This window comes from Neovison vison, chromosome 6 (genome assembly GCF_020171115.1).
Source record: "Neovison vison isolate M4711 chromosome 6, ASM_NN_V1, whole genome shotgun sequence".
Classification (NCBI taxonomy): Eukaryota; Metazoa; Chordata; class Mammalia; order Carnivora; family Mustelidae; genus Neogale; species Neogale vison.
The window spans coordinates 796127-818888 of record NC_058096.1 but is presented as its reverse complement, the minus strand read 5'-3'; the positions used below and the strand labels follow the sequence as shown (position 1 = coordinate 818888).

The 22762-nt window shown below is 52.1% G+C and overlaps 1 protein-coding gene and 1 pseudogene across 10 annotated transcripts in view; one reads left to right on the top strand and one right to left on the bottom strand.

The window, feature by feature from the left end:
- The window catches only part of PCBP3 (poly(rC) binding protein 3), a 247388-nt gene that overhangs the window by 118339 nt on the left and 106287 nt on the right, over positions 1 to 22762 (top strand). The window lies entirely within an intron of this gene.
- On the bottom strand, positions 4305 to 4500 carry LOC122910946 (annotated as a pseudogene).

Genomic DNA, 22762 nt, shown 5'->3' with positions numbered 1-22762 from the left:
TGACAAATCGAAGGTGACCAGCTTTGCGGACGGAGGAGGAGAGAGCGGTCGTGAGCGAGTGCGTTGTGAGTGTGCTGGTGCCTACGCGTGGGTGCGCTTGAGAGCTCCCCTGTGTGCACACGTGTGCCAGAATGGACAGCAGTGTGCAGGTGCGTATGCAGGTGTGCACAGTGGGGGTCGTGTGTTTGCGCACACGGGTGTGAGAGGTTGGGGTTAGTGTGTGCACGTGCACGTGTGTGATCGAGGGTTATCACGTGTACATGTGTGCACCCAGTTGGACACTATTGTATATGCGAGCACAGCTGAGCACAGTTGGGGTTATTGGTGACCAGAAGGGGCACCAGAGTGGGCCTCATTGAGAAGGTGACCCTTCGGTCAAGCTGTGAGAGTGAGTGAAGGAGGGAGGAAACAGCCAGGGGCCAGTGTGGCTGTGCCGAGCAGGGGCAGGTGTTAAGATGGCTTGTCTGAGACACCGTAAGAGCCTTTGCTCTGAGTGGGCGGGGACAGACCTGAGCGCAGTTAGGGTCCTGCAGGGTCATTCTGGCTTCTGGGTGGAGGAGAGGGGCTCAGGGGACCCAGGGTGGAAAGCAGGGTCGTGTTCGGAGGGGCTACTGCCCGAGCCCAGGGAGGTGGTACGCGGGAGGCAGTGAGGGATGTTTGGCAGGTAGGGCCAGGGGACGTTCTGGTGTGGAGGGAAGTGACAGGTGATGGGGAGTGGGCAGGGGTGACCACAAGGTGTGAGGCCAGCCTGGAAGGATAGTGAAGGCCGGAAAGGAGCTGTCCTGAGTGCTGGCTCTTGGGCAGGTTCCGGGAGCACCGTTGACATTTAGGTGACTAGTGAGCACTGAGGGGCCAGGCTAGCCTTGAGCTGGGGGAGGGTGGCTGGAGGTGTGGACCTGGGTAGAGGCCATGCAGGCTGCACTCCATGAGGGACAACCAGGAGGGAACAGGATCAAGGACAGGGTCTGGGCATCCTGCTCTCGACTGGCTGAGATGGACTGCGGGGGTATAAGCCAAGGGACCGAGGGGACAGCCGCGTGCCACCCCTGCCTTCGGCCGCCATCGGGCGGGAGGACTGGGACTCACATAGGTCCCTGGCGACTTGCACGTTGTTGATGGGCAGGGGGACATGTGTCACAGTGGGTGCCGATGGGCAGGGGGACGTGTGTCACAGTGGGTGCCGATGGGCAGGGGCGAAGAGGAGCAGCAAGGGTCGTTAGGAGAGCACTTTGGGAGAGGGGCCCAGAAGAGCTGTGGCCGGCAGCTGGAGAAGCTGGGGCTTTCTGTGCAGCCGAGCCCCCTGCAGAGCTGTGGAGGGCAGGACGGTGGGCCTCTGGGGCAGAGGGAGGGCAGGCCAGCCTCGGGAGGTTGGAAGACCAAGGACTCTGTGAGAAAAGTCCCCTGTCGCGTGAACCGCCGGGGTTACTCGCATCTGACATACACAAGAAGATACTGCGCGTGGTTCAACTTCAGCTCCGTGCGGGAGAGTTGGGAGATCGGGCAGCACGGCCAGACCAGGGAAGGGGGCGGCGAGGACGCTGTGTGCCCTGCGTGTGGTCTGGGGTGCGAGCTGGAGCTGTCTGTGTTGTCCTCCAGGGACTTGCGGCTGCTCTGGGACAGGCGTGGTTGCCAGAGTTACGCTTCACAGCGTTGTGGCTTCTGCCAGGGCAGGGCAAGAAAGCCAGGAGGACAGAGGAGCCACTGAGTGCGAGGAGCCGGTGCTGGTGGCCACGCGGGTGGGACGCAGGAAAGGGAAGGCCAGAGTTCGGAGGGAGGAGCCGGGGTGGCGGAAACAGCAGGTGGCATGGCTGACTTTCTTCGAAGCTGGTGGCAGTTGTAAATTAATCTCCACCAAAGTAGAACACAACCAAGAAATTGTTTAAAAATACAACTACTTTTTCCAGTTAGGGAACAGTACTTGTTTCTATGGTAACTGCCAACCCTTTAACTACGTGGCAAGTGTTGTGTAGTGACACGGGGTAATTACAGACAACAGGGAAATTGCAGGGTAACTTTTAAGTAAGCACAAAGCAACTGCGTGGTTAGGCTCCGCTCCTGAAAGTGAGAACGTGCTTCATCTCCGGCCTCATCTGCTCGTGAGCTCTGCCTCGGACCCCAGCGGCCTGCGCAGGGCCGCCCGTCAGTCACAGCCCGGCCTGGCTCCCAGCATTGAGGGGTGGGTCCTGCTCGTCATCGCCTCCCTGTCCCCAGGCCCATTCAACCTGCACCTCGGAGGACCACTGCCCCTGCGGCCAGGCTGGGAAGCAGAGGGGGCCACACAAAGGGCTCCAGGTCAGAGCTGCTGAGAGTAATTTTCCCACCAGACCGTTACAAAGGGTGTTTTCAGACTTTGGGTAGCTAACTAAGTAGGGGTTTCTCTTGTAGGGGGTAGAGACTGTGCAAATCAGCCCCCAGATCGTTCTTGTGCAGATTGGAACAGGATGGTTACCTGAGAATATATGGCTACTGTCACCCTGTCCAGAATCCCCCAAGAGGCAGAAATTTTAAGGTAACAGAAGCACAGAAATTCATGACATGAGATGAAACCAGGATAACCGCAGTCCAAGGGTCCAGGTTCTGCTTGGTTATTCAGAGGTAGAAACAGGCAATGCTTACGCACTCAGACGTCCCCGAAGACAAGTGGAAAGGCCTGACGCAGAGAAGAGTGAGAATGCAGACACTTGTCTCAGGACCCGTGGACCCCAGGAGTCTCAGAGGAGCAGGGCCAGGCAGCCCCTCCAGCCCTGCAGTGTGTGCAGCAAGGTCAGGGAGGGGAGCATCCGATTCCCACTGCAAGTGTCTGCTCTGGGCCAGGGCAGTCCAGTGATGTGTCCCAGCCGGCCACCAACTCCAGAGAGCGGCAGGGAGCTACTGCAGAGAACAAGACGGTAGCACGTACGGCACCAGGTCCCAGCCCTTCGGCAGCAGAGGCCCCCAGACTAAACAGAGCTAGTGTCCTGACGGGCAAATCAAGCCTGTTAAAAGTAGAACTGTGTGCATCGCCCAGAGCTGTCATGCATCTGAGAACCAGCAGTAAAGGCAGCAAACACAGCAAAACACGATGCACAAGGGAAGAGTCCATGGCATGAAGAGAAGACGACTCCTGAAGGAAGACATTGCTCCTTCGAAAGAAGCCACCAAAGATTTGGGAAAGTCAAAGCAGAATCATTGGGATGGCTTGAATCACAGAACAGACCGAAACAAAGAAAGAATGGGTGATTGGACAGATAAGCCAAGGGTTATTCCAGAACGCAGACCTTGAAGGAGCCAGAGCTATCCTAGAACACAGATCCTTGGTTACCGAGAGCTATTCTGAACTGCAGATCCAGAGTCCTGAGAGCTATTCTGGAACAAAGGTCTGGAGGAGCCTGAGCTGCTGAGGAGTGAATACTTCAAGGACCGAGCAGCGGGGTGGGTGAGTGCGTGGTGAGACCGAAGTGAGTTGGAGAAGCTCCATTTTCTGTCTCCTAGAAGTCTTGAGAAGGAGAGACAGAAAGCTGAGGAAGGGTAATGGGAAAAGAACACTTCTCTGCGCCCAGAATGCATCGGACGGTAAATGTTGAGCAGGAGAAGTGTGAAACCACATCACCTGGAGACATTTGGGCCAAATTCCCGTATCCCACCAGGGAACTCCAGAAAGTTGTGAGCAGGAGGAGCCAAGGTCTGGTTTTCAACTGGCATTGAGAGTCTCAGCGATCAGTTTGCAGCCTAGAATTAATTCGATCAATATCTTCAACGTCCTGGGGAACAATGATCCTCAACCTGGAATTCTAGTGATAACCAGACTAGATTCAAATAGAAAGACGGAGGAAGGGTGCTTTCATGTAGTCAGGGACTGAGAGGTTACCAGACTTCCCCCGACGACTGACAAAGTGAGCAAGGGACAGCCGTCTAGAACAATGTTAGTCCAGCGTGACGTGTAGCTGCCTCTAAATCATCTTTGACGCATACTGCTATGCAAATTAAATAGTTGAAAATAATCTCGTGTGTATGTAGTTATGTGGTGATAAGTAAGAGAAAAGCACACATTTCCTAAATCCCAAGTCTTTCAGGGAGTGTGCGGGCTCTTCCTGAACCCGTGGTGACGTAAACGGACATTGAGGCCAGCTCACAATGTGCTGGCGGCCACTGTCAAGGCACAGATTGGACACCTGCAACTCTTGTCAAGAAAGAACTCTGGAACAAAGAAAACCTGATTAAGTCACCAAAAGTAGAATAGAAGGGAAAAAATTAGAAACGGAAGTCATAGAAGGTATGTAAGGTAAGACATTATGTAGGGATTAGTTCAAATATATGTTAAATCTCTCTATTAAAAGGCAAAACTCAGATTGTCTTATAAAAGACAATGACAGTGACACAGGAACAGAAAAGCTATTAATGGGAAGGGTACTAAGCAAATGCTAATCACCGGAAAGCAGGCCTGGCAACCTTGTTTTCAATTAGCAGTAATCGCACCGCGGATCAACCTCATTGGCTACGGTACTGCCGCTGCTCAAAGCTGCAGCCTGTGTTCAAGAAAAAGACAAAACACACTAGATGGGACAAAGTTACTTCATTTTAATAAGTTTCAATCCTCTGAGAAGATACACTGGTGAACTTTTATGTATATAAGTGCATAGCAGTAAAATTTATGAAGGAAAACCTTCCAAGAATAAAATTTATGAAGGAAAGACTTCCCAGTGCTAGGAAACTTGAACCGAGTAGTCGAGAAGACAGAAAAATGCGCACAGTTCTGAAGGATTAGAACTGCGCTCTTTACAAGCTCGGTTCTCACCGCACAGGATTCCCTTCCTCCCCGCTTCCTTCCCTTCCTCGCTTTCTGCACACCAGGCCATTCACAAGTAGACTTAGCGTGAATTTGGTTTTAAAGAAAGTCTTATTTTTCATCAGCAGAAATCACGACGTACAATAAAACTGGGGAATACCCCACAAGATGAGAACCGGAAATAACCCAGACTTCATTATGTGCCTGGAGAGTTGGGACGCTTTTCAATAAGGCATAAACTGTTTCCAAAGCACGGAAGAGGAGACGACAACACGTGTCAAAACATGAAGGTGCTGCCAGCCGGTCTCTGGAGAAGACGTCAGGAAGCCAAACCGCTTCGAATAAAGCAGGCAGCCCGCAGAGAGAATTAGCAAATAGCTGTGACCAAAGAGGAAAACTTCGTGAAAGTGAAGGTAGAGATGACAGCGGCCGAACAAGAAAACTGGCTCCTTGGTGCAATAAATTCTGGAAGAAGACCACGAAACCGTGAAACTAACTGTTAGCACTTCTCAAGGGGGAAAAAGGCAAAACTTCAACCAGAAAGTAGATGTCACTGCCTTTGCGGAAGGTGGTAGAACTCTCAGAGACTGCTGTTTCAAGAAACTCGGTGCAGAGAAACTAGAAAATCGAGTAGTATGAATAATCTTCTAGAAAAACTGTAAATTAATGAAAGGGCCTCAGTAGGATGTGATAAGTCAGCATATCCTGTCACTATGGAAGTGACCAGAGTGGGGCTCGGGGATCCCACTCCCGTGCCATTAGAGCGGTCCTACACACCCTAACGCGTCCTAAAGGAAATTTATTTTATTTATTTTTTTAAAAAGATTTTATTTATTTGAGAGAGAGAGAGAGAGCATGAAAGGGGCGAGGGGCAGAGGGAGAAGCCGGCCCCCTGCTGAGCAGAGGGCCTGATGTGGGACTTGATCCTGGGACGCCAGGACCATGACCTGAGCCGAAGGCAGTTGCTTAACCAACTGAGCCACCCAGGTGCCCGGAAATTTATTTTTAAGGTCTGTAAATTGTTTTACGGCACAGAAAACGTCAGAGTTCCCCTAGCCGCTTTATGAGATCAGCAGATTGTGCAGGTGATCTTAAAATCCCGTCGGTAGCTCTGCCTTCTGGGGACAGCTGCGCGTGCCGTGAATAGAACGTCAGCGGAGGAGATGGGCTGTGCGCCGGGGTCCGAGCGCTGCTTGCTTGCCCAGGAGCGCGCTGCGCAGCGACCGCCCCGCCGGCTGCCCCGCTGCCTTCCCCCTGGCCGCACTTTGTTTTCCTTTTTGTTTTAACAAGTTTTCTTCTGTTTTTCTGTGTTGGTTATTTAGTCTTGTGGGCCGTCTAGTTTCATCTTAGTTTCTTGAAGTGATTTTTATTCCTGAATCTTTCCGTGAATTCTATGACCTAATTTCTGAGTTTTTCTAATTCTGACCAATTTTTCATCTCCTCCCTCATCTAAATGTCTTTTAATCACTTTAAAGGTACCAGATTTTTTTTTGTTCGTGTGTCTGTGACGTATGTTTATTGTTAGCAAGGAAGTGATTTTGTTCCTTATTTTCTTTTATCTTTAAAAACACTCGTGGGATTTGACCTCACATGAAGTTCATTTTCCTGACCTTCTGAGAAGGGAGGCATGGTTTACAATGCAGCATTTCTAATTTCACAGCTCTAGAAGGCCCTCTTCTGTTATTTTTATGAAGTGTTAAAAAACATGGGCTTAATAAATGAAGTGAGAGTGTGTCTGGTGGCCGGGCCTGGGGAGCGGGTGGTCGGGGAGTTGGCGGGTGGCATTGCATCGATGTTAGATGCTCGGGTTGCGGTCATCGTTCCGTGGTGCTCTGGCTGTCCTTGTTTTTAGGAAATACACACTCGAGTTCTCACAGCCAAGAATGTGGCGGCCCACCGCTCCCGAATGAATGAGTGAAGGAGGACACGAGCACGTGGGCCAAAGTGGGAGCAGCGGGAGCAACAAAGGATGCATGGAAGTTCCTGGGAATAGTTTATGAGACTTCTTGAGGTTTCAGATTGATAAAAGGCTGGCAGAGAAGTGCAGTCAGTTCTTCGCTGGAGACCGGGACGGCCCTTCTCCGGCCAGCGCCCCCAGACTCTGGCAGCAGGACAGGCTGGGCTGTGCCGGGCAGGGGTCTGCCAGTGAGCTGCGGCCCCGGGCGGCGTCCGGATGCTGGAACCAGACTTTCTCTTGTCTTGGTTTCCCGGTACTTCCTTCCGGGTGGACTGCCAGTGAGAACAAATGAGCGCCTTAGAGCAGAGTAACACACAAGGAACGAGAAGAGGACGAGCAGCCTCCTGCAGCCGTGTCCGGGTTTCTGAGCCGGGAGGCCCCGGGTCGGTGTCTGGCGGAAGGTCTGGCCACGTGTGCAGCTCCTCACAGTGGCCGAGGTCACCCTTCTCCACTGTCACGTGTAAAACCGATGGATTCTGTGCGGTTGTCGCAGACGTCCGGCGCACGCACCCCGAGCCAGCTGGTGGAAGCGGCTGCGTGGCCTGGAGGCCGAGGGCAAAGGGCACAGAGAACTGGGCTCCGGCTAAGCCCATGGCAGCGCGGGTGCCGGGCACACAGCTGCTTCCCGTCCGGAGCTCTCTGCGTCCGAGCAGAGCCTGTCCCTGCATGGGCCACTGCTCACGGCCACCAAGAGCGGGACACAGGAGCTAGCCTGGGGGCCCCGAACCCCGTGGACCACATCCTGGCAGCGACCTTGGACCAGGTCCCTGGGGAGTGGAGACGCCGTCTCCTTTTGCAGATGGAGGCCCTGGCGACAGAGGAAACGTGCAGCCTGCAACACCTCAGGGACGGTCGCCGCAGCTGGCCACGGAGCAGGGGTTGTGTGCACGGTTTGTGCTCACGAGGTACTCTGAGTCCGGCTGGCTCAGCGACACGGGTGCTTCTGGAGATGTGTGCTTGGCGGTGACCTTGGGTCCCCTCCGCGCCAGGCCTCTAGCGAACCCACACAGCCAGCGCCTACTCTCCGCTGCCGGCCGTCCTCCCTGGCGGCCCCGCGCCCCCTTGTGGGCGTGCCTCTAGGCCACTGCCCTGGAAGGAGTCCCTTCTTTAAGGCCACACTGGCCATCTGCCCTCTGCTCTCCCCACCGTCTCCCTCTCCGTCTCCCTCTCCGGGTCCTCGGGCCTGGCAACTGACTTTCCCTCCGGCCCCACCCCGGTGTCCTTCTGGGAGATGAGGCAGCTGAACGCAGAAGCCGCCGACTAGTGACCAGCACATTCTTGTCGCTGCGCCCGCTGGCCTGAGCCTGGCCCTGGAGGTTCTCCCAGTCCTGCCACAGCACTGCCTTCCTTACCCCTTGTCTCTTTGTCACGCCCGCCCTGCAGGACTCTCCACCTGGATGCAACGGCTGCCGGAGGCCTCTGGTGGACACATGCGTCTGTTGACATCCAGCCTCGTGTGGACCCTCAGTGCTGCCCAGGGCCGCTGGCCTGGCCTCACCCGGCTCCTCCGTGCCCACAGCACGGGCTGCGGGGGCCTGTCCCCGGGAAGGGGCCAGGTGGCCATGGGAAGGGGTGAGGCCAGTCAGGGTACAGACAGACTCCGCATTCCACGCCCTCACTGCGTGTGCTCTTCTCCACTCGGGTCACCGCGGAGACGATCGCATCTGGCTTCTCGCTGGTCTAGTCACTCGGTTGACCCCGTCGCTCCAGAGCCGCGACTCCCTGCGGCAGACTGCCCTTGCCCCGCTCTGCTCGGAGGCTTCTTGCGCGTTGCCTGCTTTTGACGTAGCTTTCTCTGGAAGGATTCTGGGCGCTGTGTGCCATGGAGGGCCCATCCCTGCCTGTGCCTGCCGCTGGCATGGCGGGCGCTCGGCCTGTGCCGGCCGCGCAAGGTCAGAGGATGCCGCGGGGACAGCAGGACGGTGTGCGAGCACCCACGTGAAGCGATCTCACTGTGGGGACTCGCGGGTGTGTCACGCTCACGGTGCACTCCCCTCTCGTGTCTCAGGGACGTGTGCTGAGCTGGTCTGTCGGCCTGTGGTGCAGGCTGGCCCTCGGCGAGCTCTCTGGGCTCTCCCCCTCCTTTGCCGAGGGCGTCTTCGTGACGCAGCGTGACCTGTCAGCTGGCTGGCTCGAGGAGGTGCTTCCTGCGGGGCGCCTGCCAGCGGGGTCTTAAGGGGAGACCCTGTGGTGAGGCCCAAAGGGAGGTCATGAGGGGAAGCCCTGAGGGGAGGCCGTGAAGGGAGGTCATGAGGAGAGGCCCGAGGGGAGGCCCGAGGAGAGGTCAGGGAGGAGCCTGGGAGTGCAGGCAGTGAGGTGCCCTCACGTCACCCTTGCCCAGGAAGTTCGGACGCACACATGAGCTGAGGACAGGAAGCTGTGGAGCTGGGAGCCACACAGCAGCCACACAGCCCTGCTCTGTGTGCCTGGTTCGGAGCCAGCAACGGGGACCCTGGCCGGGACGGAGGAGAGAGCGGAGGGAACCGTGTGCGACGTAGGAGAGGCTCTGAGAGCCCCGCAGGCTTCCTTGCGTAGGACTGAAGCGGTCGCTGGGGGATCAGAGCAGAGTTCTTGGAAGGAAGGGGAGGGGCAGGAGCAGTCAGAAGTACGGGTCATTCCCCTAGAGCGGGGCCTTGAGAGGACGCCGTGGTCAGGCTCCCCGGCCCACTGACGTGCGGAGCTGGCTCCTTGTCCTGCTGCCGCTTCAGGTGCCCCGCAGCGAGGTGGGGCCCTCTAGTAAGGGCACCCTCGGGGCATCAGAGCAGAAATCGGTGCAGAGGTGACCAAACCTGGTCTGGTGGCATCTCCGTGCTGGGGCATGGCTGGAAGGACCAGCCCCTTCCAGCGTGCTCCTGGCCCTGTGCGCTGGGGAGCGGTCAGAGAAGCTGTCCCCCAGAGCGTGTAGCACAAGGCGGCCTTTCTTCCCAGGCCAGCGGCAGTCAGCAAACCGTGGCCTTGTTTGGACCTGGGCACTATCTCCCAGGCCTCCTGCCGGGAGAAATAATACAGCGAGTGCCTTCCACACTGTGCTCCGTTCTGTTCTCTTCTCTCTTCTTCTTGCTCTAGAATTATCCCGGGAAAATAAGGCTGAAAATTCTTCATTTGTATATAGCACTTTGCAAATTACAGGGTACTTTCTGTAACGCTGAAAGGTGGGTATTTTCTGTCCCTATTTAGAATGAGGAGCTGAATCTGAGAGCAGCTGAGTCATTGGGATTAGCCCAGGCCATGGAGTTGAGGGTTCTCTGCGGAGCAGCAGCCCCCAACCCCACCAGGGACCAGGATCACAGGCTGGGGAGTGTCCACACCCCAGGGGAATGTCCTCGTGGGGTCTGAGAGCCCCCCCACCTCCGGAAGCCTCAGTGCTGGTGCAGATGCCACCATACCCAGGTCTGCGTCCTCCTGGAATGTCTGCGTCGTTCCACTTGCCTCGTAGAAAAGGAGCTGCCCCTGCCCCAGCTCCCTCCTCCTCCTGTCCCACTGAGGAGCCGGAGGAGGCAGGCCTGCCCACCCATCTGCCTCCGGATCTATCTCCAGACCTCTTACCGGAGAACCTCACAAAAGTCAGGCGATGACTGGTGGGCAGAATTCCAGGATGGCTCCCCAAATTTTCACTGGTATGCAAACCCTGCTTAACTTCTTTCTTTAAAGGGGGTGGGACATGGGACATTGCCCCCTGGTTGTTACATCGCCTGGCAAAGGGATTTTGTAGATCTAACTAAGGCTTCTTATCAGTTGACTTTGAGTGCATCAGAAGGAAGCCGGTCTAGGTGGGCCTGACCTAATCACACGAGCCCTGTCAGTCTGGATCTAGAAGTTGGAGCTAGAGGAAGACTGAGTTTGGAAGCATAAGAAGGTTCGAGATGGGGGAGGTTTTCTACTGTGGTCCCGCACCAGGGAGTGCAGTGGCGTCCGGGAGTGAGAGCGGCCCCCACCCGACAGCCCGAGAGGGACCTGTCACTCGTACAGCCACACGGACCGCACTGAGCCGCAGCCCGAGTGAGCCTGGAGGAGGGCCCCGGCTCCGGGCGATGCAGCAGGCGGCCTCCTGCCCCTGGGAGCCTCTCTCTGTCGAGAGCCGGTTTCTCTGCGTGGACACTCTGCCTGCGCACTCAGCCCTGAGCCACGGCGACTCCTTCGGCGAAGAGAAGCGGTGCCCGGTGAGGTTGGGAAGTGGGGTGCAGACGTGGCCCGGCACCCCACGAGCCTCTGTGGGGCTGGACACGACGGGGATGCCGAGAGCGACAGCTGCTTTGTCCTGTCGAGTTTTGCTCTTAAGGGATCAGCCGCTCGTCTGAGGGCCCTTTTGCAGGTACTCGGGATTTCTGTCCGGATGAGACGTGCCCCCTCTGCCGGCAGCTGACCGCATGTGCTCGCCCCGTCCCGAGGGCTCTGACGTACTCCTCGGTGGCGTTTGTCTTTTCCTACAAAAAAGCCGTGTTATGACTCATCCAACCGGTTTTCTCGAAAACTCCGGTTTATTTCGCGTGTCTGTACTCCCGGATGAGCGTCCGCGTCCGCACGTGGTCGGCCTCCCTTGAAGTTGCGCACTTGCGCTGGGCAGGGGCGGGGGCTCCCGTGCAGGGAAGTGGCTGGCGGGTCCCTGCTCGTATTCCATCCTGGGCATCCGGTCGGACTTGGGCGTCTGCCTGGTGCAGATCTTCCACAGCCCCTATTCAGGCCACCCTTGGTCGTTCCGGACGTCCTGCTGTAGGTCTCTGATGTACGCATCACGGACACCTCGTAGGTCTCACTTGTGCATCTTTAGCTTGTGTCCTGCCATCATAGTAAATTTAAACTGTGTCCTGGTGGCCCTCGTAGCTTGGGGCGCATTCGGTACAGAATTACATGATCACCAATAATAACTTAAATACCCTTTCTTTTCAAGTATCTGCCGTTTCCAGGTACCTCTAATTCGCCAACTGCATGGCCCGAACTTTTAGAATGGCGTCGAACGATAGCCTTGTGTTGTGCCCAGCTTGTGTTCGGGCGTCAGCCCCCCAAGGCCACACGGCCGCCTCTCCTAGCCCGGAGCCGTGGGCCGCCGCTCACGCACAACTGGCTCATCTTTAAAGTGAGTCCGTTTTGGCTGCTCTCGTGTCCCTTTCGGAAGACCTCTCGTCCCGTGCTGTTGTCCTGCCTGCCCTGGCCTTCCCAGCCTTCGGGAACCTTCCTTCCTGACTTGACGTAGGTTCCTTTTGTTGCCTGTGTTAGGTACTGCAGTGCCTCAAAGTGTGGTCGTCCTGCTTGCTCTCCCGGCTCTTCACGTGGGCTCCGTGGCTCCACGGGAGACTCTCTCCCCAGATCCAATCCAGATCTGGCCACCTGGCCTCCCTCAGTGTCTCCTTGGACACCCCGCAGGAGCCTGATCCCAGGGCCTATGCCCAACAATGAGAAAGCAGGTCCTAACTGTTGAAAATATATGGAAATCAATTAGTTTAAATATATAAATGTCAAGTTGGTATTGCAAGCAAATGGGACAAATCAATCATGGCAAGTGGCTGTCCCCACGGCCATGCCGCTCGGTCATACGGCTCCACAGACAACTGGTAATAATACGGCCGCTCTTGCTCTCACGCTGGACTTTCTGTTTGGGCAAGTCCTTCCTATCTGCCCCGTCTGGGGTTTCCTGCATTCCTAGCCGTTTTCGCTGTCTGTGCTCCATTTGGACCTTCTCTGTTGACCGCCCTTCAAGGTCACTAACCCGGGCTTCTGCTGTGTCCATTGACTTTCTTCTTTCATATTTTGGAAATTTTCAGTTTTAGGTGTGTTTTTTCTTTAAATTTTCATTCTTCACTGAGCTAGTTCATGTTCATTTTGTCTCCCATTTCTCCGCTTTCTGTCACATCATTGTCATTGTCACAGCCACTTTGAGATCTCTGCTGATCTGACTGTCTGACCCCCCTCCACACGTGCCCTGCCCGCTGCTTTGTCTCCGGAGCCCGGCCTCCCACGCTGCTCTGCGGCCCAGCGGGAGTTCTCAGCGGCACTGGGCGTCCCGAGGAGGGGCGGGGAAGCACTGCAGGGCTCTCCATGGGTCCCCTGTGCTCTGCTGGGGACAGAAAGGGCAAGTGGGTCACCTGGGCCCTCTCAGGGCTCAAGTTCTGTTAAGACAGATCTGTTTCCATTTTGCCTGAATCCCGGGCCATTGCCGTCCCTCCCAGTCACCTTCGTGTGACTTCAGCAGAAAGCACGGTCTGCTTATTGGCTGGGGTCTCTCTGCTCCGGCTGCCCACACTGGCTCCCCCTGCACTGGCCACGTGACCCGTGCCTCCTGGTGAGTTTCCCGAGTCCCAGCGTCTCACTTCATGCAGACTCAGTGAAGGACTCGCCAAAGACAGGAGGAATATTTCACACAGATTTTTAGGGTTCCTTCTCCAGAGCTGACGCAGCAGCCCCTATATACAGTCTCTGCACGCCAGCCTGGAGGACACCCTGATTCTGGAATCAGGCACGAGCAGGGCGAATGCGGGCCTCACCTCCAGTGTCCGCCTTCCTGACGGTGACAGTCCTATGTTCGTCCTCCAGCTCTCACTGTGGTTTCCCTGTTTGTGACCCAACCCTGAAGGTCCTGACCCGTGTGCACGCTGAGGGATCAGGCGAGTCGGTGATCAGACTGATGTCATCAGAAAACAAGGTTTTCAGCCTAATAGAAAAAGACGTGTTTGTTGAAGATTTTTATCAAGCATGGTATGGAAAGTTCTCAAATGATTTTTCCTGCGTTAATTGAAATGATCATTTTCTGCCTTTACCCTGTTAACTTGGTAAATTACTTGATATATTTTGGAAACGTTAAACTATTCCTGGTGTAAACCCTCCTTGGCCTTGATGCTTGAATTGTTTTTAATTTTAATTTTAATTTTTTTTTGCTAATATTTTTATGAGACCTTTTATACCTACAGTCACAAGAGGGGGCTCTAATTTTTGTTTTTATCTTTGTCAGACTTTAAAATCGGAGTTGAGCTTGCCTTGTACAGTGACTTTGGAATGACCTCCTCATGCTCTGCTCTGTAGAGTGTGTGCGATTGCTGGGAATCTGTATGCTGGAACTTCCCAGGGCCTGGTGCCTCCTGGACGGGAAGGCGTTGGACAACGGACTCCACCTTTTCAGCACCCACGGGGTTTGTCCCCTTCCTAGCGTTGTGGCTCCAAATGGGCCCGGTTCGTCTCAGCTGGCATATGTGTCGGCCCGAGCTCGTTCCTCATAACAATCCCACACCGCCATTTTGACAGCTGGAGGATTTGTTCTGACAGCCGATCTTTCGGGTTCGTTCATCCAGGTTTTTGCTTTCTTTTTCTCTTCGTCTGTGGGTTTTCCATTTGTTTATATATTTACAGGTTACTAACTTTATTTCACTTTTCCTTATGGTTTGTCTCTGTTTTCCTCGACTCCCGTGTGTTTATTATTTCCAGCTGTATTGGCTTCCTGTCGCTGCCCTGACCTGTTACCGGCAACTTGGTGGCTGCAAAGAACACAGAGTTACCGTCTCGCGGTTCTGAGGGGCAGGATCCCAGCAGCGTGTCCCTGGGCTGCAGTTAGGTGGTCAGGCGCCTGCACGCCTTTCTGGAGGATCTGGGAAAACCCATTTCCTTGCTCCTCCAGGCTCCAGAGGCTTCTCATCCCCACTCATGGTCCTTTCCTCTGGTTCCCACCTTAGCACTGTTCATCTCCAAGCCTTCCTCCCATGACGTTTCTCTCTGCTTCATGCTGAATCTCCATCTGGCAGAACGCACGTGGTCGGCGTGCCCCCACCCAGAGGGCCCTGGTGGCCTCCCCTGTCTCCTGGCTGACCTTTATCGTGTCCGCAGAGCCCTGTGCCCTGCCAGGCCACATGTCCACAGGCGCCAGAGACCAGGGTTGGGGTACTCTGCTTGCCGCACCTGCCTTCTACTTAGTTTGGACTTAATTTACGCTACTTTTTCTACATTCTTAAGGTAGGAACTTATATCACTGATTCTGTAGACTTTTCTTTTTTCTTACTATGACGTATTTCTCTCTACGCTCCGGCTGTGGCTGCCCCTCACAGATTCTGACAGGTGGTTAATTATCAAAATATTTGATTACCAAATTTAATTACCAAATATTTCCTTTGACCTGTATGTTTTGTAGAATGTGTTCATTTTCAGGTATTTGGAGAGCTCGGGATATGTTTTTGTTACTGATTTTCAGTTTAGTTCTGTTGTGGCCGCAGATACACGCGGTGTGATCTCTGTCTTCCCACATTATTAGAGCTGCTTACGGGCTACCATACTGTCGTATGCAGCCTTTTCCGCTTGGCTTCTGTCACTCACTGCGTTCAAGGCCCTCCGTGTCTTCTCACGGCGTGACAGCTCATTTCTTTCTAGCGCTGAATATTCTCCCCTTTCTCTGGGCGGACCATAGGATTTACTTTGTAACCCATACTCTAGCACGGCTCATGGGAAAAGTCCTAGGAGCAGCCACAAAACAGTAAACACCCTGATTGTGGTCGCTATGTACTATTTTATTCTACTGAAAGGGTAGGTTTCTTATACACTCAAGGAAGTGTGCAAGATGAGCCGTAACCTCTGGTTTTGACTACAAGTGAGGAAGCTGTCAGGACTAAGGAGATAGTTCCAAAGTCAGACACGGTCCACCTCGACAGGCTCTGGGCACCAGAGATGTGACATTTTGAACGGGAAAAGGAACAGGTACTACCTACGTACGTCCCTGCGTGAGAGACGGCAGACCCCTAACAATCCCCGAGTCCGAACGCATCTGAGGATCAAGAGCAGCGGGAAGTCTTCTTGTCCGGAGTCAGTGGGATGAACCAACTTGGTGTATCGACCATCAGTACACAGCCGTGAGAAACCCAGCCTGCGCCTGTCCTTTGCTTCGGAGACTGCACGGCAGACCGTGTGTCCAACCATGGATGAGCTGAAGGTCTTACCTATAGAAGCTCATTGTCACGGAGAGAAGTGCAGAAGTAGAAGATCACCGTTTTGGGATCCCTGATGACATACAGAATCTATAGTGAATCAGTGCCTGCTGCCCTGTGAGCTGAAAAGCTTCACAGGGAAGTTCGCGACGGAGGCGTCACCCACGGGAGGGAGGACAGTCCGCGGTCAGCTCTGCCGTGTGGTCGGACACTGCGGGAAGGCCACAACATCAGCTGGGAGGGAGGGAGGGAGCCCATGGCCCAAGCAAGCGTCTGGAGCTGGCTGCCCCTTTACAGAGCTCAAGGCTAGAGGACATGTCGGCCAGATGCAGAATTTGGAAGATTCTAGGGCAGATGACTTGTGGTTCAACAGATAAAGTGCATGTAGACAGAGAGGGCGGTTACAGAATAATCTTAGAGGAAAGGCACTCTGTAACGTGTATTTGGATTATGGTTAAACAGAGCAATTTTAAGAAGATGCCTTTGAGGCGACTGGAAGTTTGAATGGCGTCCGGGTATTAGATGACATTGAAGGACTTTTCTTGGTTTTGTTACAGGAGAATTGCAAGGTGGTTATGAAAACTGTTTCTAGATTAAATGTATACTGAAACGGCCCTCTTAGCGCAGTGGGCAGCACGTCAGTCTCATAAATGTGTACTGAAGAACTCATTGATCAAATAGCATGATAACTAAATTTCATGGCACGCAGACTGGCCCCTTGGTTCGGGTCTGGTCTTTGCCTTCAGCGTGGGCTGGGCTGAAGGGGGGGCCGCGTGCCTCTGTCCTGCAGGGGATGGGACTCAGGTCGTGCTGCCTGGGCAGGAACGCTTGGGGCCCATGTGCTCTGCCCAGTAAGGCCCCACTGTCCCCAACAAGTCACACCTCCCGGGTGGGAGGTGCAGGAGGGCGCCCTACTACCTGGGGTCCTGCCCTGCCCTGTGTTATTCTGTAGACAGCTGGAGGGTGAAGTGGCGAGTAGTCCAGGCTGTCACAGATCCTGGAAGAGAAAAGGAAGCATGAGGGGACACCAAGCTGAACTCAAGACAGTGCCCCGGCACACTTGGAAGATCCTGTCCCGTTACTAGCAACGGAGTGACTTGTTGTGTTAGCAGTGTTAGGTTAATTTTCCTTTGTCTCGAATACATCTGGCCTCACATACATTAGCCTGAAACAGCCATCCTTGTTTGACTTTCTGTCATTACCGCTTCTGATTCATACTTGCTTCCTCTGAGGAATTTCTGTTAAGGCAGATTGAATCACACAATTTGGGGTTTTTCCTCCATTGTTAACCGCAGCCTCCCCTCTCCTTCCAAGTTCTGGTTGGTCGCTTCATCCAGATACCTGGACGGAAGACAAACACAACACCTGAAGGAGGATTGACCACGGGCCGGGGGTGTCTGGGGGACGGACGTGGGGGCTTTCTGTCCTCTTCTGAAACGCAGGTGGGGAAGGCGGAGCCACAGGTGCTCCCGGGGCGGGGGTGGGGGGTGGAGGGATGAGAGGGAGGTGGGGGGGTGGGCAGCGGCCAAGCTCCAGGATGCGTGGAGGAAGCAGCGAGTGAAAGCCAGGCAGTCTGCACGCACCTCCCTACGTGCTTGCCGGCTCTGCGGCTCCGGCTGGCGTGGGGCGGCCACTTGACCTTAAGACAAGTTGCTTCATCTCTCGGTTCAGTTTCAGATGCTGACAGCAGCTCCTCATTCGAAGAAGGAGCGTGCGTGGAGCCCTTAGCACAGTGCCTGGCACAGAGCAGGACTGTTTGCCATGATCACAAGTGTTTCACGGCTCGTCCTTTCAAGCTGGAAACTCACTTTTCCGCACCGCCCCCTTCAAGTGTTCCCAAGGAGACGTGCCAAAGGAGCAGCTCATTTAATGATAATTCAGCTCGGCCATGATAATTCAGAGGAGGAAAAACACTTTTATGGCTTGAAAAATATGGATGGCTCTACGGAGGTGGTGGGATTCCAGCTGTGTTCGAAAGATCTTGAAGCTGAGGCAATAACTTACGGAGAGTGTATCGGTCAGACACCCTCGCGGTGGCCGTGGCGGCCAGCAGGAAGTCATGCCTGTGCAGGCTGGCTTGGCCACGGTCTAAGCCCCGTTCTCCTGTACCAGCGACTCCCCGAGGCGTGTTCTCCTTGGGGTGCCAGCCGAAGCACGAGGGGAGATCTCACACCCAGGAGTGCGCTCAAGCCTCTGCTCTCCTCCTGCCTGCCAGCATTCCAGCGGCCCAGCGCCATCAAGCCCATTGTCAGCGGGGCCTGGGGAAGCAGCGAAGGAAAAAGGGCAGGGGTGCGGAAGAGGCGGGGAGCTGGAAACTGTGATGTGTGTGTGTATGGGAGCAGGTCCGTGATCTCTCGTATCAAATGTCGGAAGCAGAGATTCAGACTAGGCGTGGTGAGCGGACTGTGGTTCAGAGAGGTAGAAGAGCGGGATTCGGGAAAATGGGTGACGGAGAAGATAGGCAGGGGCAGGTGGTACCGAGCCTGGCTGGGGGTCTGATGTGACCCCATACATCAGAGAGAGCCACTGAAGGAGAGAAGGAACCGTTCGTTACCTATTGCTAAGTCAAAAATCACCCCAAAGTCAGCGATTTAAAGCACCAAGTAATGTGTCTCATTGCTGGGCCAGTTCTCCACTCACATGGTTGCTCTCTGAAGCCGCGAGTGGGAGACAGTCAAGACCACCCTTTTCATGGCTGTGGCTGATGCTGGCTGTTGGCTGGAGCTCAGTATCGCGTCTAGTAATTCTTCACCAGGCTCTGGGTCCTGAAGCGTTTCTCCTTTGTTTTCTCGAGTCCATTGCGGCTCACCAGCGAGGTACAGTTCTAGATTATTTGCTTTTTTGCTGATGAATGTCCAGTTCCTTTACCATCACTTGTTGAAAAGACTGTCCTTCCTACATCTCATTGGTTTGCACCTTTAAAAAAAAAAAAAAAGATTGTATTTATTATTTGAGAGAGAGAGCGTGAGCCAGAGAAGAGCATGCATGAGCGGGGGGAGGGGCAGACGGAGAAGCACACTGTCTTCTCGGGGCTCGATCCCAGGACCCTGAGATCAGGACCTGAGTCAAAGGCAGACACTTCACTGACTGAGCCACCCCGGTGCTGCTGTGTTTGCACTTTGTCGAAAATCAGTTGACTGTTATTGGGTCTGTCTCTGGGTTCTCTGTTCTTCTGTCCCATTGATCTGTGTGCTTATCCGTCTAGAGTGTCATACTGTCCAAATGACAACAACTATATAGGAAATCTTAAAATCAATGTGATTTCTTCTACTTTATTTTTTTAAAATTGTTTTGCCTATTCTAGTTTCCTTGACTTTCCATATACGTGTAGGAATTGTCTTATCTATATCTAAAAAATACTCTTGGGATTTTAGTACAAAATGCATTCGACTTACTATCTATCGGGGGAAGAGGGACATCTTTACTGTGTTGACTCTTCCATTCCTTGATCATGATGTGTCCCTACATTGTTTAGATATTTGACTTGTTTCATCAGTGTTTGTAGATTTCAGCAGATAAGTACTGTATATGTTTGTTAGGTTTACGTCAAAGTATTTCGTTTTTTAAGTGATTGTAACTGGTGTTGTATTTTTACTTTGTTTCCATGTGTTCATTTCTTGTCCGTAGAAATACAACTGACTTTTATACGTGGATCTTGTATCCTGTGACGTTTATAAAACACTTAGTGGTTCTAGGAGACTTTGTGTAGTTGCCTTGGGATGTTCTATATAGACTATTCTGTCATCTTTAAATAGGGGTGGTTTGATTTTTCTTTTCCAGTCTTATGCCTTTTATTTCCTTTTCTTGCCTTATTGCATTGGCTGGGGCTACATTGCTGTATTGAGTAAGAGACATGAGCCCGGACATCTTGCCTTGCCCCTCATCATGGGGCAGGGGGAAGCCATTGAGTCGTCTGCCATCAAGTATGAGGTTACCTGTAAGTGTTTTGTAGATGCTCTTCATTAAGTTGAAGTTCTCTATTTCTAGTTTGCTGAGAGTTTTTTGTTTTTTTTTAAATCATGAATGGGTGTTGAATTTTGTCAAATGTTTCTTATACATGAATTGTTATAATCGTGATTTTTTTTCTTAATCTCTCAATGTAATGGATTACATTGATTGATTTTTGAATATTGAAACAGTTTTGCATCCCTGCTATAAATCCTGCCTGGTCACAGTGTGTATTTATATTTAAGTATCACAGGATTACATTCACTTGTATTTTGTTGCGAATTTTTACATCCGTGTTCATGAAGCATATTGGCCTATAGTTCTCTTTTTGTGTTCTGTCTCTGAGTTTGTTGTTAGGGTAATATTAGCCTCTTGAATGGAGCTAGATGGAGTTCCCTTGTCTTCTTTTGTCTGGAACAGATTGTGTAGAATTGGCATTAATTTTGTTAAACATTAACAAAATTGGGATTCTCCAGTAAAATTGCTAGATCTGAAGATTCCTTTCTCAGGAGGTTTTTAAGCCACGTTCAATTTCTTTAATAATATAGGGTAACCCAAATAATCTATTTCATAGTGAGTGACTTAGGGTAGTTTGTAGTTTTCAAGGAACTGCTGTGTTTCACCTGACTTGCCTAGTTTATAGTGTAGGGTTAGTATTAGTGCAGTATTCCCTTACCATCCCTTTAATACTGTGGAATCGGCAGTGACAGCCCTGGTGGCATTTTTAATATTGGTAATTTGTGTCTTTTCTCCTTTTTGTCAGTTTCATTGAGCTTTTTAAAGAATGAGCTTTTTGTTTCATTTATTTTCTCTATTATTTTTCTGTTTCTGATTCCACTGATTTCTACTCTTACAGTTATTATTTCAACCCTTCTCTGATTTGGGGGATTCTCTTTCTCTAGTTTCTGAAGGTGGGGTCTTAGTGTACAGATTTGAGGCCATTTGTCTTTTCTAATTTAAGCATTTAATCCTAAAATTTCCTTGTCTGTGCTCCTTTAGCTGCATGCCGCACATTTAGATACACTGTTACTTTCATTTTCATTCATTTTGGTGTATATTTCAAATTTCACTTGAAGTTTCCTCTTTGGCTCATGAATTACTCACAAGTGTGTTGTTAAAATTTCTATTGTTTAAAGACATTCCTATTTTTATTTTTATTGATTTCTAGCTTAATTGTAATCAGAGAATGCGTTCTATGTGATTTTAATTCTTTTAAATTTGTTGAGGTTAATTTCATGACCCAGGGCACAGTCTACCTGGGAGAATACTCCCTGCTTATGAAGAAGGTGTGCTCCAGTCTTGTCCACTGGAGTGCTGCAAATGTCAGACCCTGCATTTGGATGGATGGTGGTAAATTCTTCTAGGTGGCTGGTGATTTTCTGTTTACCTGTTCTACCATTTGTTGAGAGAAGAGTGTTAAAGTCTCCAAATATAACTTTGGATTTGTCTGTTTCCCCACTAACTATATCAGTTTTTGCTTCATGAATTTTGTGTCTTTGTTTGGCCCACATAAATTTAAGATTGCTTTTTGATGGAGAGACTTTTTAAAAATTATTATTTTATTTTTTATATTTATTTTCCATCTTTCTCTTTGCTTATTATTTTCTGTGCTCAGAAGTCTGCTGCATCTGGTATTAATGTAGCCATTCCTAATTTTTTTTAATTATTATTAATGTTTACCTTAGATGGCATGTAGTTGGGACATATTTTTTCTTTACTCCATTCTGCCAATCTCTATTAATTGGTGCATTTAGACCATTTATATCATAATGTGATGTGTTTGCTTTGTTAGTACTTAAAGCTGTCATTTTATTTTTGTAGTGTGTTTGTTCTCTGGTTTTCTTTTCTGTTACTCCTCTTCCCTCCTTTTGGGTTACTCAACCATTTCGTTAGAATTCCTTTTGATTTATCTATACTGTTTTTCCGTGTCTTTGTACAGATTTTTAAGTGGCTCCTTTAAGTATTATGCTGTACACGTTAACATGGTCTTATCGTCATGTGCTGTCAGTATTTACTAGTTTAAGTAAATAGGAGAGACCGTCTCTCCATTCAGATCACTTTACCCTCTCCTTTGTGGAGTCTACATTTCCCATCTGGTTCTTCTTTTTACCTTCTGTTTCTTTGCTGAGATCTTTTTTTTTTTTATTTTTTCCTCCCCATTTGTTTTAAGCACGTGCACATTGCTCATGAAGCGTTTTTATTGTGGCTGCTTTAAAATCCCTGCCAGCCATCCCAGCGTCTGTGTTGTTTCAGTGCTGGCCTCTGCGGATTATCGGGTTTTTTTACTATGTCCAGTTAGCCGACATATAGTACACCCTTAGTTTTTGATGTAGTGTTCCACGATTCATTATAGATTATCTTTCCTTGTTCAAATGGAGACTTTCCTGGTTTGGGTCTGATGAGCTTTTGGTGGCGTGTCTCCTGCACATGGGACATCACGGCATGAGAGCCTGGCCCGATGGTCGAGGTGGGGCTGGCGTGCAGCTCCGCTCGGAGCTCCTCTGGCCTGGACGAGGCCAAGCACAGGACAGCACCGCTTCACCACTTGCCTCTGCCCGCCCCTGCCCCTTGTCCCCCCAACCCCCACTCCTTGCTGTTTGGCTCCCCGCTCCACCCCCAGAAACCCCAGAAACCCGCCCTGTCGCTGCTGGGATTGCTGCTGGGTCGCGGCTGATCAGGTCCCCGCTCTGTTCCACCGACGCTGACTGTGACTGCCAGGGAAGGCAGGTGCTGTGCGGTGCCATCCCCGCCCCGCAGGAGGGTGGGAGTTGCGCTCCCTGCGGGCCGCACACGCAGTCGTCCTTGTAGCGGGAGGCAGAGGCAGGTTGGCTCACACGCAGAGCAGGCCGTGTGCAAACGGTGTGGCGCAGCCGCCCGAGGCTGAAGAGGACAGGGACAGGTGCTCCCTGTGCCCTCCCAAGAGTGTGCCTGCCACCACCTTGCTGTGGCCCAGGAGCGGTCACTGGACTTGGGGCTGCGAGAGATGAGCTCTGCTTCCGCGGCTTGGAGGCTCGTCCTCAGCCTGTGGCGAGTCCTTACAGTCGCCATGGAAAGCTAATACGGTTTTGTAAAAATTCTGTTTCTTTATTGAGTTTTGCTCTATTTTTATTCCTCTTATGAACGTTTTCTTCACCCTCCTTAACTTAGGTATATCAGCTTTTCCGAAACCTGTTTATTCCAACACGTGGCCACTTT